At 48.5% G+C, this 18,963-nt stretch overlaps 1 pseudogene across 1 annotated transcript; it reads right to left on the bottom strand.

Annotated features, from left to right (window-relative positions):
* Positions 1-16,760: 16,760 nt before the first annotated feature.
* LOC308467767 (E3 ubiquitin-protein ligase RNF4 pseudogene) lies at positions 16,761-17,942 on the bottom strand (annotated as a pseudogene). Its single transcript has one exon. The product of its transcript is annotated as an E3 ubiquitin-protein ligase RNF4 pseudogene (transcript).
* Between the last annotated feature and the right edge of the window lie 1,021 nt (positions 17,943-18,963).

The raw sequence follows: 18,963 nt of genomic DNA, 5'->3' as shown, positions 1-18,963 counted from the left end.
TAATAAGGTTTTAATAACTCTAATAATGACTAACTGTGTGGAAATGACTGGAAAAATAGAAAAAAGTAAAATCAAGGTTTTTAACTTTTGGTTTCCTGAAAGATGATCAAAAGACTCCCCTGGACTAGAAGAGACATCTCATTAACAATTGGAGAAATGCCAAAGAACTTTGGATATCTGCTTGGGAGGTTTCTAATGCAGTATTAATTTAACAAGGAGCCAGGAGTGAAACCAAAAGTAGACTGACCAGCTAGCTGAATCCAATTATATTGCTATGGGGTGGGGGGAAACCTCTAACATTGTACTTTTCGATACTTGTACTTCCAGGGTGAATTGAATGGGTGGGGGGGGGGGGTTGGAGGAGAGGCAATAAGAAGAGCTAACTTGTCCGTGGCTAGGGGGTGCAATCTGGACGGTTCTGCCGGGGCGCAAGATCACCTAACTACTGCTCTGCGCCTCTGGACCAGGGGTGGATGGTGCTCATTGGGACCGGGAGGGTGGAAGGCAAGGAGGCTAACAGTAGCTGGTGCCCGAGCCAAGGAGTGGCAGAGCAAATGCGTTCTGTATCTGAGATGGAGTGGGAAGGGGCTGGCGGCCACCGCAGCCATCCCCTGTCTGCCCTCATGGAGCGGCCAGAATCCACTGGGCAAATGCTCATCTTGCCAGAGTCTGGGTCTTCTGCTGTTGCTCTCTCAGAAACCGTGCCCAGGTGGGATTTTTCGTTTTTCATAGCTGCTTCATCCCTGAGGAAGTTGGAGGTGACGCAACTCCTGCATCTCTGACGTGGGAAGGTTTGGGGGTATAACAAATTCCATCCTTCTTCCTTGGCTCCCTGGAAAGAAGGCATCTTGACATTTTGAGCGCATTCCACAGGCCAGGAGCCAAGCACCCTTTCCTGAGGGGGAGAAGAGGCCCAGAAAAGATGAGCCCTTCCCAGCCCAAAGGCGTTCCCCTGAGATTCAGCTTCCGGGCTATGGCTAACCAGGTTAGGAGCAGGAATATTGGGAGCGGGAAGGAACTGATGTCATCTGCCAGAGCAGCTGGCTAATTGAAGGGAATGAGGTGATAACAAGGCTACAGGATCTGGGAAGTCTGATCCAGCTTTGAGGTGTGGTTCCATATGGCCGTTAGTACTGTTGTGTTTTTGCCAGAGAGCCACGTAGTAAGGAAGATCTCCAAGTATGCTTCCTAGGGACTCTACTTTAATCCTCAGATGTGCCCACAAAGGCATGATCCAGCACCCTCATGCCACAGCTGCCTCTGGAGTGACCCTCCCTCCGGTTAGAGGTGTGCCGCACAGCTGAGTGCCTGGTTGTTTGTGTAGGGCGGAGGCTAGGAATTTTGTGGGCTCCCAGATATTGCCAGATCCAATGGCCTTCTGCCTCAGCCAGCATGGCCGACGGTCAGGGGTGATGGAATCCAACAACATCTAGAGGGCCACACAATTCCCCATCCCTGGTCTAGTGAATTTGAGGTTCTGGGTTTCTCTCCCTCTGTCCCCTTTTGCCTGGAAAAGCACTTTGGCAGATTCCTTTGGACGATTTGGGTGTGACAAGCTGTAGCAGCGCACTGAATAAAACAACTTTGAGAAGCTGGAACACCGGGCTGTTTCCCCCCCTAATAAAAATATTCAGTGTGCAGTTCACAGGCACAAAACACAATGTTGATATTGTCCAGGAAATGGGTTTTCAGTTGGAGGGCATGGGTTGTGTGAGAGCATGTTGTGCGGGATAACCAGTCTCATATAACCAACATGCTTCAGTCTAATTAGTGCATGAAGGGGTTAACACCATAGAGTAAGCTGTCCTGCCATCTTAGCCATGTCTCTTCCCCTTACCTTGGGAGTGAGTTCTGATCTATTCTGGTATTCACTTCTTCAGCGTTTAATGTACTGTAGGTTTTTCCTGATTTTATGGTTTTATCTTTCTGTAAACGGCTTTGATGTTTCTTACCATCTGGTGTGTATAAATTTTATGAAATTAATCAATAATTTTGAATAAATAAATAAATAAATAAATAAATAAATAAATAGGAAGATGTAAAACCACAACCTCCGAAATGAAAGCTACTGTGCCTCCAGACGGATGTTTTTGCCTGGAGGGGGGCCGTATTCTGCAAAGTGCTCTCGATGCAATAATAGTGCAGCTTTCTAATGGACTGTCCACGCAAACATCATTCTGCTTTCTCAGTTGCTCTGCAATGCTTTGCCAGGGTTACCACATCATGGCCAGCTGGGGGTGCGCTCCTGTGTTGTAGTTCAGCAAAAGCAGGACAAAATTCCTCTAGTACGGCTCACAGTGAGGGCTGCTGAGAGTTGGGAGAGATCTCGGAGGCCAAAGAGTTTGCTTTTCTGCTCAGTACAGGGGATCTTGCCAGCTCTTCACCCCTGACTGGCCGAAGATGCAAATCTCTCATCCAGGCAGCTCCACAGAGTGCCTGGATGATGACTCAGATGGAGCTGGACACACCATTCCTGAAGGATGCAATAATCTTGCAATTGTGGTGGACCAACTACATGTCATTTTGCTTTGCAAGTTGTTCTGTGATGCGTCCCCTGTGCTACTATATTATTATCAGCCAGAGGGGCCCTCTTGAGCTATAAAGTGCAACTTAAGTGGGACAAATCCCCCCCCCCCATTACATTTAGATGGATTTAGGGGAGTGCAACTGGTTTGGTCACACTGGCGTGAAGCCTTGCGGGCCCCACAGGAGACACCACAACTATGATGTTGAATAGACGTTGAGAGGCGTGGGGCACTGAATTTTGGCATCGTACAGGGCTCCCCTGGAATTTGAGATGCCATGGTTCACCACTGAAGAACACTTGTGGTATGAAAAAGGTACCTGGTTTAAGCTGGAAGTTAGGGGGCACTGGTTGGAAGGGTCGGAGTATGTCTGTCCCGAAACCTTTACAGACACGAACAGTACTGAATACAGTCTTGCATATAACTGCCCTCCTACTGTCATGAATAGAAACAATCATGAATCAACAAAAACAGGCATCTGGAAGGAACCACTATGCCAACAGGATGTCGGACTGAATGGGCCTTGGCCTGACCCAGCAAGGCTCTTCAAATGCGCTTATGTTCCCCTGACTTTGGGGACGCCTTGCAGGAGTCTCACCCGTCTCATGGCTATTCTTCTAGTGTGGACCAGTTCGACAAGCTCTCCCCCGAAAGCAGGTGCACCATCCAGAACATGCTGGTGCTGTAACTGAAGAAGAAAGCGAACACAGACCAGGAGGCAGGGACTTCTAGGGGAAGCGAGGCCTTCATGCGGGAAGCCTTGACTCCTCACGTGCTCCCCGGGATCAGCTTCGACCCCACCACCCAGTCTTCTGCTGGTGTCACTCTTCCCCCTGGCCCAGAACAGGAGGCTCCTTCCCAACACGCAGAATGCCTTGCATGTGATCGATGGGCCTGTGCTCACTGTGACATAGGCAGGGCCGGATTTATGTATAGGCTAAGTAGGCTGAAGCCTACGGCCTCTAGATCTAGGGGGCCTCGCCAGCCTGCCCGCTTCCCAGCGCCGCAGACAGTCTTCCCTCTCCCCAAATTGCAAACCCAAGACTTTATGCAGGGCATTTATCCCCCATTTCAAGGACATTTTGCTTCAAAAGGAAAGGTGGACTTGGAGAAGGCAAGCAAAATGCGAGGGAAATAGTGAAAGATACAGGAAATTGAATGCAGATTTCCAAAAAATAGCAAGGAGAGACAAGAGGGCCTTCTTACACGAGCAATGCAAAGAAATAGAGGAAAACAACAGAACGGGAAGAACCAGAGATCTGTTCAAGAAAACTGGAGCTATGAAAGGAACATTTCATACAAAGAGTACCATAATAAAGGACAAAGGTGGAAAGAACCTAACAGAAGCAGAAGATGTCAAGAAGAGGTGGCAAGTATACACAGAGGAATTATACCAGAAAGATATGGATGTCTCATACACCCCAGGTAGTGTGGTTGCTGACCTTGAGCCTGACATCCTGGAGAGCAAAGTCAAATGGGCCTTAGAAAGCACTGCTAATAACAAGGCCAGTGGAAGTGATGATATTCCAGCTGAACTATTAAATTTTGTTAAAGATGATGCTGTTAAGGTGCTACACGCAATATGCCAGCAAGTTTGGAAAACTCAGCAGTGGCCAGAGGATTGGAGAAGACCAGTCTACCTCCTTTAGAGGAAAAGGCCTTGAGGGGAGGACCTGTTGCCTCCACAATCCTTCCTAAACGTGCATCAGCTGAGAGGCAATTGTCCGGCAAATGTGGTGCTGTGGGGAGGCAGGAACATTTTCCTGCAGTTAAGTATTTTCTAAGTTCCTTTCCCGAAACTTCCCCAAACGGTTCTGAAGCCTCTCTAACCTCAGAAGTCTTTTCCTCTCTCTGGAATTCTGGGATTCGAGGATAACTTCATGGAGAAGGAAAGAAACCTGCAGAATCAGCAAATGAGTGCCCGCCGGGAGCCTCCACCCCCACCGCTGCCACCAAGCAGGCTGTAAGTTGCCTTAGAGGTGTACTGTGCCCTCCCGCCTCCTTGCTTTTAAGGACCACTTGAGTTCTGTTCTCATCTCCCTGAGGCGTATCCGTGACAAGGAGAGCATGAGCAAGAAGCAACCCCAATGACCCACACTATGCGCCAGCTCTTTGTGCCTTCCACACATACGCAGTCCGGACAGAGAGAGGGACTCATCCAGCACGTCCTCGCCAAGAGAGAGAAGGAATATGTCAACACCCAGAATTTCAGGTCAGATCATGCAAAAGTGCAAACACCATGCAAAGACCAGTGGAACCTGTATCAGAGTTGGGGCTGGAGAAAGCGACATCTACATGACAGCTTTATTGTTGGGTGCCAGGCAAAGTCTGTCCTGTTCACTCAGGCCAAATGGGTGGGTAATGGAAAGTATTAGTTGTGGTGGGCAATTTTCCTTGGTGCCACATACTGAACCGTGGCTTCATACCATGAGCAGGACGGCAGCCTCTCCTCCAGGTTTGCACACCTCTCCCCCACCCCAAGCCTATTGGGAAGCTTCCACTTGGATTTTAAATTAACCACAGTTTGGTGTGTCCAGACCCTATGGTGGTTAATTTTACCAGCTTTGTAAACCCACGATTGGAAGTTGGCTTGTTTCAATGAGCCATGATTCAAATGAAGCGGTTTGTGCAGCTTCAGACATTGTGACAAGATGTAGTTAATCCAAAATGGAAGCTAAAAGCTGTGCTGGAGGACAGGGAGGTGTGACCCCCCCCCCAACACTTGGTGTGGGTCATCCTTATAATGCTAAGCTTACTACTTCAAACAAAGTTTTTGCTTTGGTTATTTCCTCGTATTGTTAGTAGTAAGGTCAAGGTAAAGGGACCCCTGACTATTAGGTCCAGTCGTGGCCGACTCTGGGGTTGCGGCGCTCATCTCGCTTTATTGGCCGAGGGAGCCGGCGTGCAGCTTCCGGGTCATGTGGCCAGCATGACTAAGCCGCTTCTGGCGAACCAGAGCAGCACACAGAAACACTGTTTACCTTCCCACCAGAGCGGTACCTATTTATCTACTTGCACTTTGACGTGCTTTCGAACTGCTAGGTTGGCAGGAGCAGGGACCGAGCAACGGGAGCTCAGCCCGTCGCGGGGATTCGAACCGCTGACCTTCTGATCGTCAAGCCCTAGGCTCTTTGTTTTAACCCACAGCGCCACCTGTGTCCCACTGTTAGTAGTACCCAGTGGCAATTTGTTTTTCATGTCTGCTTTTATGATATGTTTATCAGTATGTGGTTAGCAGCTTCAGATCCTACTGTTTTACAGAGGCTGCTTAGCTTGCTCTTTTTACCCCTTTACTAGACAGGCTGTATTTCTGTGCTGTTTTTGGAGTCGGGAATGCCCATTCCTTCATGGCCAGCATGGAAACACAGAAGGCTAGCCATTTAGGAGGTTTGCAAAGAGGACAAGGGTGTTACGGGGTAATCTTCTAGCAAACAAGCTTGGCACAGCAGATCTGAGAGGTGGTTTTCTGCTCCCGGAAAGCCCGCCTGGAAACCAGGTTGCCAGGTGAAGGAAGAAGGGAGAGATCAACCAACTCACTTGCCTTCAAAGAATTTCTGGTCGGAGGACTTCCGGGTTGGCGCCATCGCCGAATGGCGGACTCCCTCCGAGCTCCGGAGGGAGCCTGCTCGGCAGGGGCTGGGTCCTACCGCACCGGCGATGCGGGGACCCTTAAAAACCACGGCCACGGAGGCCGTGGACATGGAGACTCGGCTGGCACCGCTAGCGCCCTCCCGACTCGTGAAGGAGCCTTCTTAAAGGCTACGGATCGGGTGCCGGGGAGAAGCGTGGTGCTTTGAGTCCTCTGCTATCCCTGCCGAGCGCAGCCGCATGCCATCCGGCGGAGAGCGCTGACTTCTTCTATTGAAAATTCGGACTTCTTAACAACAACCCGTGAGTAATTTGGAAACCGGGTTCAAAAGGAGAAAAAAAAATTTTTTTTTTTTTTCGGATTGGACACGAGCGGGGGGGGGATCCAAAAAGGAAGTCAGTCCCCCTCCCTACTGTAAACCTTCCAAAACAAGGACGGGGAAACCAAGGTCCAAAAAGATTTGTATTGCTGATAAATACTAAGAATTCCACGATGGGGAACTACAAGAACTGCGCTGGAGGAAGAATTGAGGGAGAAGGGAAATGTGACCCCCCCCCCCTGGGAACCGGGGTGATTGAAGAGAGAGCCTGGTGAAAAGAGTCGGAGATTTTGACAGCTGTCAAAGTAGCTGTCAAAGTCGGAAAGCAGACAGGATTTTATTATGAGAACTTTGCTGGTTAAATTTGTTACAATTTGCTATAACCCGTTAAAACTTGGATACAAAATGGCGAAAACATGGATAACAATCGGACTTTTGGACTAGAGAAAACAAAGTTACAACAATCCCCCTAGAGGAGTTTCGGGACATTACAAAGATGGTCGTAAGTGGAAAAATACCATTGGAATTTTACAGGACTGGTTATCTTCTGGGAAAGCTGCAAAACGGAAATAATATTTTGTCTACAGGGTGTTCAGCTAAAGGAGACAATAGAATTTTCTATTGAAGAAAGGAAGGGACTGAACGCAAGTTTTTGTTCCTGAATAACAATAATCCCTGCAGAGTTACTAAACTTCTGAATTAGAACGTTTCAGCAGCGGAACAAGAGGAAATTGGACTACAACTTGGAAAGAACAATGGGGGGAGTTTTATTAAAGATTTGAAGTTAAATGTTTTAAAAAATAACTATAAGAAGAAAAAGCCAGCAAGGAGTTGGGGGAAATAGGTGATTTATGGACTTTAAGAATTCCAGGCAGATAACATGGTTTGGTGGTCAGGGGGAAATTAAACCGGGGACAGGGGGGGGAGAACTAAAATCCAAAGGCTTGTCAACTTTTTTTTCTGAACTGGCTCTTTTTCACCTATTATACTTTTTATTTCTTATTTCTTATATTTCTATTGTGTGGGGTGTCCTTATCTTTAAAAAAAAGGGAAATTGTGGAATGAAAATGGGGTGGGCCCTGGGGAGAGAACTTTTGTCTTTTATTAAGGGTATTGATGAGGAGTGTATAAATTTTAAATTCGAATAATGGTCTAAACAAATTAAGTTTTAATTAGAACTGAGAGCTTGTGGAGCCAACAATATGAAAGGGGAATATGGTAGGGGTGGGGGAAGGGGGGAGTCCCGGAAAGTGAATGTATGAAAATAAGGCTTTGAATGTACTTTAATCTTTACTTTCTGTATTTTTGAAAATCTTAATAAATATCATTTAAAAAAAACAACAACAAAGAATTTCTGGTCGCCTGTGGCTACTGGGATAGTGCTTAAATATCAGGCTGGCTGACACATCTTTAAAAATACAAGGAAAAAGCTTTTTTTCTTTCATTAGCAAAGCTCCTTTGGGGCCCAGAATAGCTAAGCTGAGGAAGACGTGGCTGGTATTACTTGTTTGTTCTTGGTCCTGATCTTGCCTGCCCTTGTAATCCTACGTGCCACACACTCCTGTTGTCTTTGCATATTTAACCAGCACGTCTGTTCCGATTGGAGTCCTATTCCTGCAGTTCCACATCCTTCTCCTTGGCACTTGGGCATTCGGTTCCAGGAGCTGGACCTGAGCACAGAGGCTTTCTTCTACTTGGACTCGACAAAGGAGCAAGAGTGGCTGACAGCTGTGGAAAAGGCTTTGCGTTCCAAGTCCAAGTACAAGAAAGTAAGTCCAACCCCACCCATTTCTTCAGCAGCCAGACAGCTTTCAGGAGCTGGAGTGAGGAGGAGGAGGAGGAGGAGGTCAGCAAGAAAAAACACCTGGTGTCAGTGGTGTTTTATTCAAAAGAAGCCAACATTCTTTATTCAAAGAAACCCAAACCGTGCAGGCCTCGTGATCACAGAAACCTTTCCCAGCAGATCTTGCCCCAGTGAGGTAGTTGTGAAGGCTGAAGGTTGCTACCCTCCCACCACTCTCTGAAGTCTCCTCCTCCCCCTGGTCCTTCCCAAGCAACCTGAGACTCTGACACCTTGCCTGTCTTTGCTCCCTCCTCTTAATTTCTCTGTGTTCTGGGAGACCAGCAGGGAGGGGAGCTGATCGCAGCAGGATGGGGAGACCCCCTGGCTTCTTCAGCAGCCTGCCTGATCTCTGCCTCTTGACCCCCGCCTCAAGCCTCCACTTCTGCCTCGGATTCTGGGCTGCTGTTTGCCACAGAATCTTTTGCCCTCCTGCCTCTTCAGTTTCCAACACCTCCTCTTGCTCACAGTCTGCTCCCTCTTCTCCCTTGGACGACTCAGCGTCGTCGTCCCCCCACCAGTTCCCTGGCTCTGAGCCTTCTTCCCTTGGGGGATCCCCAGTTGGTGCCACCTGCCACTCCTATCTGCATCCAGCCGGCCCAGGACAGCAAGCACTGAACAGAGCTGGTAGACATCCCAGTACCTTGCATCTTCTAGGTGTAGCTGGTGCGTCTAGTCGGAATGATGTTGCTCATCTTTGTCAGGAAGGACCAGCTCAGCCGCATCAAGGAAGTGATGAGGGAGACAGTGGGCACAGGCATCATGGGGAAGATGGGGAGTAGACCCTGACAGCGGAATTCCCTACGTCGATCTTTCTGTCTTTCTATCTGTTTTTCTAATCTCTGCCAACCAGTTTCCCCCTCTTTCCTGCTTGCTCACTAACAGCCATCTTTGCTCCGCCCCTGCAGGGTAACAAGGGGTGTGTGGCCGTGAGGCTTGTCTGCAACAATACCAGCTTCTGCATGGTCAATTCCCACCTTGCTGCCCACGTGGAAGACTTTGAGCGCTGAAACCAGGATTACAAGGATACCTGTGCCCAGATAATAATAATAATAATAATAATAATAATAATAATAATAATTAATAATAATAATTTTTATTTATACCCCGCCCTCCCCAGCCAAGGGCAGGCTTAGGGCGGCTAACAAGCAATAATTAAAACAAGTTGAATGAATACAAGTTAAAAACAAAATTAAAATACAGCATTAAAATATTGAAACATTAAAATGCAGCCTCATCACAGGAGGAGAAAGGAAAAAGGAAGAGGGGGAGGGAATCAAATTGGCTCCAAGCCAAAGGCCAGGTGGAACAACTCTGTCTTACAGGCTCTGCGGAAAGAAATCAGATCCCGCAGGGCCCTGGTCTCATGAGACAGAGCGTTCCACCAAGCCGGAGCCAGTGTTGAAAAGGCCCTGTCTCTGGTTGAAGCTAATCTGACTTCCTTAGGGCCCGGGACCACTAGGGTGTTGCTATTTATGGACCTTAAGGTCCTCCGTGGGGCATACCGGGAGGGGCGGTCCTGTAGGTCTTAAGCCGTGAAGGGCTTTAAAGGTCAAAACCAGCACCTTAAATCTGACCCTGTACTCCACCGGGAGCCAGTGCAGCTAGAAAAGCACTGGGTGAATATGCTCCCATGGCAGAGACCCCGTGAGGAGCCTCACTGCAGCATTCTGCACCCGCTGGAGTTTCTGGGACAACTTCAAGGGCAGCCCCACATAGAGCGAATTACAGTAGTCAAGCCTGGAGGTGACCGTCGCATGGATCACTGTGGCCAGGTCGGGGCAGGAAAGGTAAGGGACCAACTGCTTGATGGGGCGAAGGTGGAAAAATGTCGCCTTGGCTGTTGCTGTAACCTGCGCCTCCATGGAAAGGGAGGCGTCAAGGATTACACCCAAACTCTTAACGGAAGGTAATGGCACTAATTGGGCCCCCGCAAGAGAAGGGAGTTGGTCCCTCATCCCCATGCCATCCCAACCCAGCCATAGGACCTCTGTCTTCAAAGGATTTAGTTTCAATCTGCTCCCATGAAACCATCCAGCCACAACTTCCAAGCATCTGGTCAGTGTGTTTGGGGCCGAGTCGGTGTGGCCATCCATTAGCAGATAGAGCTGAGTGTCATCAGCATATTGGTGACAGCCCAGCCCAAAGCTCTGGATAATCTGGGCAAGGGGGTGCATAAAGATGTTAAAAAGCATCGGAGAGAGGATTGCGTCCTGCAGCACTCCACACACCAAGGAGTGGCACGACGACATCTCCCTCCCTAGCACCACCCTCTGTCCCCGACCAGAGATAAAAGAGCACAGCTATGCCCTGTATCCCCACGTCGACAAGGCGGTGGTCCAGATGATCATGATTGACCATGTCAAAGTCTGCTGACAAATCTAAAAGAATCAGCAGTCCTGACCTGCCTCGATCCAGTTGTCTACGGAGATCATCTGTTAGGGCAACCAGAGCCGTCTCGGTCCTGAAACCAGGACGGAACCCAGACTGAAATGGACCTAAAGCCGATGTTTCCTCCAGAAACCTACCAAGCTGTTCAGCAACCGCTCTCTCAATTACCTTACCCAGATATGGAAGATTTGAAACTGGCCGGTAATTGGATCTAGTGAAGTTTTTCTTTAAGAGCAGACACACCACTGCTTCCTTCAGTTCCCCTGGGAATGTCCCCGTGCCAAGGGAAAAAATGATAATTTCAACCAGGGGGGTCCGTGCAACATCTGGACATGCCCTAATCAGCCAAGAAAGGCACAGATCGAGGAGGCAGGTGGTGGGCCTACCAGCTTGGAGGAATCTATCCACATCAGCAGGGAGTAGCCGATTGAAATGGTCCAACACTGGACCCGAAGACAGTCGAGGGGCCTCCAGTTCAGTCACTGTATCTAAATTGGCAGGGAGGTCATGGCGGAGCAACAGGACTTTCTCCGCAAAAAGCTCGTGAATGCCTCACAGCTGTGGGTCGAATTTGTGCTTAAATTTGGTTGTCCTCCTAAGGACATTATCGACCTAATTATTCTAAAAAGTTGTGCCGGGCGAGAGCTAGCGGATGCAATGGAAGCTTCGAAGTAAGATATCTTAGCAGCTTTCATAGCCATCTCATAGGCTTTCATAAGCGTCCTATAAGATGTTCTTGAAGCTCCGTCACGAGTCTGTCACCATACCCGCTCTAGCCGTCTGAGATCCCGCTTCATTTTCCGGAGTGCCTCAGTAAACCAAGGGGCCCGGTTTCGACGGGGTCGCAGATCTCATCGATGGCTGCCAAGAGCCGGTTATTCCAGTCCTCGACAAGGTCATCTAATGAGTTGCCAGGAGGACCAGGGTCCCGCAAGGCCTGACGGAATCTATCAGGATCCATCAGCCTTCTCGGACAAGCCCAAATAGGCTCGCCACCCGAGCAGGGGAGGAGCGGGAAGTCAATCTTGGCTTTCAGAGCGTAGTGATCAGACCATGGCACTTCCACAGGGGGGAGCATGATCACATCTATGCCAGCACCAAAGATCAGATCCAGCGTGTGGCCTGCTTGATGAGTGGGGCCTAACACAAACTGGGACAGCCCTAGTGTTGCCATGGAAGTCACTAGGTCCAGAGCTTTTGAGGAGGGGGCGGCATTGGCATGGACGTTGAAGTCTCCCAAAACCAATAGGCTTGGGAACGCCAAGGCCCAGCCTGCCGCCACCTCCAGCAGGTATGACAGGGTGGCTGCCAGTGCGCTGGGTGGTCGGTACACCAGCCAGACAGCCAAGCTCTCCTTGGTGCCCCACACGAGACCAACACATTCAATGCCGGAGACTGCCGGTGCTGGCAGAGCTCTGAAAGAGCAATCCTCCGGGATTAACAACGCTACTCCTCCCCCCCCCGACCCACAGTCCGCGATTGATGGAGGACAGAGAAGCCTGGGGGTGTTATCTCATGTAGGGAGACTACTTCGCCTTCCCGTACCCAGGTCTCCATCACGCAAGCCAGGTCAATCCCCTGCGAGACAAAAAAGTCACGCATGGTGGTGGTTTTGTTGCCTATGGACCTGGCATTGCACAACACCAATGACGGAGGTGGGTAATCCCTGCTCGCCCTACCCTCGTCCCTTGGGATGGGGCGTAGATTGGAAGGGGTTCGAGCATCACTGCATCTCAAAACCCTTTGCCGATAGTGATATCTAGCCCCACCACCATTCCTCCCTAGCCCTTCAATAGTGGAAATCCCAGACCCCATACTAGCCTCCCCAATAGAGGGGTAACATCCCCTCACTGACAAGTCATCCCTGGGCCAGGACTCCTGGGTCAAAATGGTAAGGGGAAGAGGTGAAGGTTTGATAGGGTAAGTATCCCTAGAAGATAAAACCCAACCAACCGCACCCCAAGTGGGGAGGGCGGTCCCACGGTGTTTCGTTAACTGTCAATCCCCCTCTCCCTCCTGGATTGATTGGAGGACTGTTGGTTCTATCTGTGGCTGTGGGAGTATTAATGAGGCATGTGCTATAAAATGTGGGTCACTGGCCAACAAAGAGCCAGCTTCGAGTTTGGAAGATCTGTCCATCCTGTCTCGCCAGGAGTACAGTAGAGAAGGTTGATCATTCTGATAATTTTTTGGAACATTAGGCAAAGGTCCAGATGTAGATTGGGTGCTGGATTTCTCCAGATTGTCAGCAACGTAGAGTTCTTTAGGTGTTGTTGCCATAGAAATGTCGGAGGCGCCAAATTCCTCATCTACTTCGGTGTCGCTTGAAAAGGAAACAGGGAGTTGCACTGATGTCTTTCTATGGGATAAAGAGCTGTTGGACCTCTTTAAATATTGTGCTCTAGGCTCTACTGTCCTTATATTTTGGGTAGAAATCTCAGTCTTTATACTCATTAGCCTCTTCTTCAGGTCTTGCAAATCTAGGCTTACAGAATTCTTTTCTTCCTTTGGGCAGTTAGTATTTCTAGTGTTAAGCTTGCTTTCCCTTGTCCGCATTAGCTTTGACTCTATGCAAGGAACCAATTGCCTCCTTGTTTCGTTCTTAAATACCCTCACTGGGCGGAGAGAGTGGAACCACCATAGAGTATCCTTTATCTCCATGAGTCGAGATGGGAGGGCTGATGACCTAAAGGTCATAAATAGGTGCGCGAGCTTTCCCAAGGTAGGCAGGAAGTGGAAATTTCCTAGATCTACATCTAATGGTAATTCAGGAGCTGAGACAAGGACATGCCATTTGGATAGGATTTAAAAAGATATTTCTACAAGCAAGGAGAATGCCATTAGGGAGCATTAAAACATGCATTCCCTGCGAAATGGTGATTTGTTATTATGCAGATTAGTCTAAGTGAAGACTGTGATTGATTGCATACAAAGCAGCTTCCTAGACGCTGTAAACATACAGCGGCCATCAGGAGTCATTTTATAATGCATTATGTAGCACATGCTGCCCAATTGCTCCTCATGCTGTTCTCTCTTGGAGCAAGCAGGAGAAGCAAAGCACAAGGCCTTGGCACCACATCACGTCTGAACCTGGGACTGTGGCCTTCTCATAATAAGCAACAATTGCCAGCCAATCTGAAGTCCCTGCTTATGGCTGGCCTGCTGACTGTGGCTTGTTAGGAAGCAACAAACCATGACCAGATGTAATGGGGAAAACAAAGCTTCCAGGTTTGTTTATCCTGCTTGTGCCAGGAGCAAAGGGGGAGAAATGAAGCAATGGTCACAAGCAGAAAGTCGATGGTGATGTGTGAATACAAAGATTACAACACCCTTGCACTCACCATGATTAAGGGAGTTCAGCAACGTCTTCTGGCGCAAGCAAAAATAGACCCACTGGGTTTGGGTCCCCCCTTTCCAAACTGGTTCCTACTGGAATCTTGATGGGAGTTTTGTTTAAGATGCAAAGTGTGTTTTGTTGATGCAGAAAAGTGGATTCGATTAACTAAGCAAGGGCATTCAGAGTAGAGTAACTAAACAGGTAACGTTGAATACCAAGAGCTCTTGTGTTTTTCTGAAATCTGTTCAGGCAAAAAGTGTTCAGTACCAGATACACCTGCCCTGTGGTGCTGAAGATTTCTGTGTGAATTACAGAACATGAACTGGTTACTTGACTAGGAGCCAGGAGCACGTAAAAAGGGAGGGGGCACCTCACAAACATGAATTATATCTACATCACCAAAGGTAAACCACAAATAAACGCTGGCAGTCCTTTAAGAACTCATTTCTTATTAAATGCAGGTCAATTGTGTTCAGATGTCTGTGACCCTGTCCTTGAGAAATGGCAGAGGTCACAAAACCTAGCAGAGAATTCTGCCAATTATTTCATCTGTTATTTGCATAGCCTATGGCTTTATTTATGTACCCCAAAAGTAATAGTGTAGTGTCCTGTGGGGGAGGTGTCCAGTCTCAAGTCAAACAAGAGCATGTAATAACCCATCTGAATATGGCAACTGTAAGCTCTGACTCACTTGCTAAATATTCTTCTATCCTTGTCATGGTATCACATGGCAATTGCTGCCTACCGTCAAGAACAGTCCATTATGCAGATGTAATTTTGGTTACTGCATTTTGCTAACTTGGGTGCCGTTTTTCATCTGCCACCAGACAACTCACCCCCACCCCCCAAAAAAACCGATCACTGCAAGGATTCAGGAAACTGTGTAAGGGTCGAGGCACCCGAACACATAGTTTTGCTAGAACTTTTATGCAACGACTAGACTGGTGAAGTGTTAGGTTCCATACAGCATCGTCCAACAGTAGTGCTTGCTGTACCCCTCCAGTTTGGTGCGCATTAAGGATTCTGCACAGGAATTCAGTTTTTCCCATCACGACTCAAAGAAGTGACCTCCAAAATACATTGTGCAACTTTCTCCAATGGGTAAAATGCCTTCCTGGTAACTGAAACACGAGGCAAAGCAGAGGTGGATTTAGGGCAGTGAAGCTCTTCCCCTGCACAGGATGTGGGGGCCAGAAGGGAGCCTTCCTGCCTCCTTCCCCAAGCCTAGTTAGCGCTCTCCCAGCTTTGGGACTGAGATGAGAGGGCTCTAGGACTCCACCAGAGCCTTGTGCAGCCTTCCCCAAGCCTGACCCCTCCCCTGCCTGGCTTTTGGAAGGCACCAGGAGGGCACCATATTACCAAGGTCCCTCCCTGGGCAAAGTGTCATTTGTTCTTCAGTAAGAGTGCCTGTGCAAACAGAACAGAAACGGTGATGGTAGGGATGAATGGAAATGACCTTCCGTTGAGCACTCTGTCTTAAGCTCCCCTCGAAAGCTGGGGGTGCATATGGGTTCTGGTAACACCAGACGCATTTGCACAGAGGATTTGATCCCCACAGCCAATGTTCACGGAGACAATGCCATCTGTGGAAGTCCTAACCATGCCACATGATTGACAGGCTATGTGCAAGTCTAATATGGGGTGTGTGCAGCTAGGCCCCTGCAGCAGGCTGCGGGGAGACTAAGGAAGCCTCCCTTTTTAAAAAGATGTTCAATCCAGTGCTGAACTGGAAGCATAACACTGGCCCTCCAAGCTGTCATGGGTGAGGTTTCACTATGTTATGAGACGCCTTAAAATCGAATAAACAAGAAACATGGGGGGAAATATTATGAGACTCACCGCAGCCGATTAAGGCCTGGTGAGATGCTGCTGATTAGCTGGATAGCCCATGTTTTCTACCAACGGAAGATTGGCTGGCATACATTTAAGATACAGGTAGGTAGCCGTGTTGGTCTGCCGTAGTCGAAACGAAATAAAAAAATGCCTTCCAGTAGCACCTTAGAGACCATCTAAGTTTGTGATTGGTATGAGCTTTTGTGTGCTCATGTATCTGAAGAAGTGTGCATGCACACGAGAGCTCATACCAAGAACAAACTTAGTTGGTCTCTAAGGTGCTACAGGAAGGCATTTTTTATACATTTAAGAGAAAGTCTTTCATTTAAGAGTTATCAACATAAAACGTTTTAAAGCAATTAGACCTATTAGTACAGCAGCATCCCAAAGTTCAACAGGTCAAGCCATTCATAGTTCCACTATGACTACGTGACAGGGCTGAGAAAGGGAGTCACCGCAACTCAAGTTGACTTCATCATGCGAGGTTCAAGTCTTACATGCTTGCTGCTTGAAACATGGCCCTATGGGTGCAGCTTCCCCACAGCAAAGCATTTCTCAAAAGCAGAGAATTACTTTATCCTCTTCCAACCATTTGAGGAGTATTTCACATAAATGGCTTAGCTCATCTCGATTGGATTCTGCCCCACGTGGCAACCTTGGTACGGACTCCACTATGAATTGCTCCTTAAGCATATGCCTGGACAGGGAAAGCTGCTCAGATCTAACATGATGGCTGTATTCTCTTCAAGAGAAGACTCGGACCACCAGGAGTTCTTTGCAATAAACCATTTATGCATGCAGCGTTAGAAATGAGCCACAGTGTTGTATAAACCTTGGTCTTTATTAGGGCTACATCAACAGAAAGAGGGGTTTGCCACTAGAAAACAAGTAGATGTGGAACAAACTTCCACCGGTGAGTGGTTGGCTTTGGTTTTTTACAAGGCAAATTGCAAAAAGAAGCTGCAGGTTGTATTATCATAGATGACTATGACTAGCCTAGTCTTGAATAGATGAGTTCACTCAACATCAGTCTTTTCTCAAAGCAGCAACAGAACTAGAACAGAAATGAGATATCGGCACAAAGCAATGTGGCAGCAGCAGACATATCCTCCAAGCTGTTCTTCAAACGTCTACAGACCTCAAAAAATGTGAGCTGCAAAAACCTTAAAGCAAAACGAAGCTGAAACAGTACAACTGGACTATAAGGAGGCCAACTGGGAAAAAGTGAAATTGCTAACTGTCATATTGAAGTCATATATACTGTACTTGGTGTGTTCTTTGGAGTTCACTCATGTTTATGAAGGCCACATTAGACTGTGTTCAGGAACACCCATGTCTTCACATATAAATTGGATGATACTCCTTTGGAGTGAGTTTCCTCCTACAAATTGGGCAAAAGTTAGCATACCTAAGAAAATTGCTGAGGCACTGACTACAGAAGATGTGGCCCCATGTTGTTGACACTATAAGCCGTCCGCTTTGCACAATCTCTGCAAAGCTGTCTATGCAAATTCCACAACTCAAAGTGCCTGAGGATCTTGCAAATTCCCTCCTTCCCACTTCTCTGGGGAGCTTTCTAGTGGCAAGAGCACCACTCTGTGTGTGTCTGCTATCATCACCACCACCACCACCACTAAATATGAGGCTGTCAGACAATGGTTGAGGTCTGAACTCTCTATTGGGCTGCTGCCCACTCTCTCCAACAAGCACAAGAGAATCGTCTTGCATAAGATCAACAACTGTAGGTTCTGAAGTTTCGCAAGTGATGCCAACTACTTCCACATCCATACTTCTATCATTAAGGCTGTGTGGCAGGGAGGCGGAGGCGGAGGAGGAGGGGATACAGGGTTCAGAAGCAGTTCCCACCATCATCTTGTCCAGAGTATGAGGAGGTCTTGCGGAGGTGTTGCGACTGCCCCTCTTGCTGTTGCTGTGCTGGGTTGCATTACATTCTGTACTTGTTGAACTCATGATGCACAGGGATGGGAGAGGCACAGGCTGCAGAGTACTTGCTTCCCCCCTTATCTCCGTGTGCTGCTCCCTGCTTAGTTGCCAAGCAATTCTGTAATGTGATAATGATGATCATGAATGCTCTCTCTAAAGCAACTTGATGCAACTGGTGACGCTTTGGAGCACCGTGACTTTCTTAGAGTTGTCTCTTTTATAGCAGGTACTCCGAAGCTGGAGCAAGTTCAACATCTTGAGGAGTTAGGGCAGGCTTCCTCAACCTCGGCCCTCCAGATGTTTTTGGCCTACAACTCCCATGATCCCTAGCCAGCAGGACCAGTGGTCAGGGAGGATGGGAATTGTAGTCTCAAAACATCGGAAGGGCCGAGGTTGAGGAAGCCTGAATTAGGGTGTCTTTCGTGTTACTCTATAGAACTGCATTCACGTGGGAAGAAACAGGATTAGGCTAGTGTCAGGGAACTGCCATCGGAAGGAAGGGAGGTGAAAGGGCTCACACAGGTTGGGAGAGACTCAGCAGCTGAAGAGGGAACCAGTAGGGGGAGAGGAGCTGAGCAGAGGGAAAGTGAGCTGGAGGGATGGCTCAGAGACACTTCCAGCGAAAACAGTGGGGAGGTTTCAGGACCTCCTGTAGGGACACCCACTCCTCGCCGGAAACTGTCACGCAGAGAGTCCAGAAGACGTGTTTCCGTTAAGGAGCTTTTATGTTGGAAGCGATTCCGAAAGCAACCACTGTCGGAATCTGCTAGTGACTAGAGGAGCCATGTCTGAGGGGCTCCGTCACAGACAGAGGTTTGTGGACTTGAACAAACTCTGAGGGGATACGATTTTACGCACAAGCAGCTCATCATCCCATCACAGCATTCCGACAGTCTTTGAAAGCAGCTTGTGCAGGAGAAGGCATCATGAGCAACCCAGCCGGAACCGGAGAAGCAGGAGCTGGAGCGGGTCCAAGCCTGGAAGAAAGGTACCGGGTGTTGGAGGTCCAGCTAGCGCTGCAGACGGCGAGGCTTGAGGAGAGGAGGGCTCAGGATGCAGACAAAAAGGGGAAAGCCACCCAGCTCGCCAGAAAGGTACCAGGATTGGTGCAGAAGTTTGGGGGGGAGCCCAAAGACTATCATGGCTTTTGGACAGAGATGCAATATGCCCTCAATCTGCAGTTTG

The sequence above is a fragment of the Podarcis pityusensis genome (assembly GCF_964106645.2).
Source record: "Podarcis pityusensis genome assembly, chromosome: W".
NCBI lineage: Eukaryota > Metazoa > Chordata > Lepidosauria > Squamata > Lacertidae > Podarcis > Podarcis pityusensis.
Note: the sequence above shows the minus strand (reverse complement) of the source record. Positions and strands in the feature narration are given on the sequence as shown.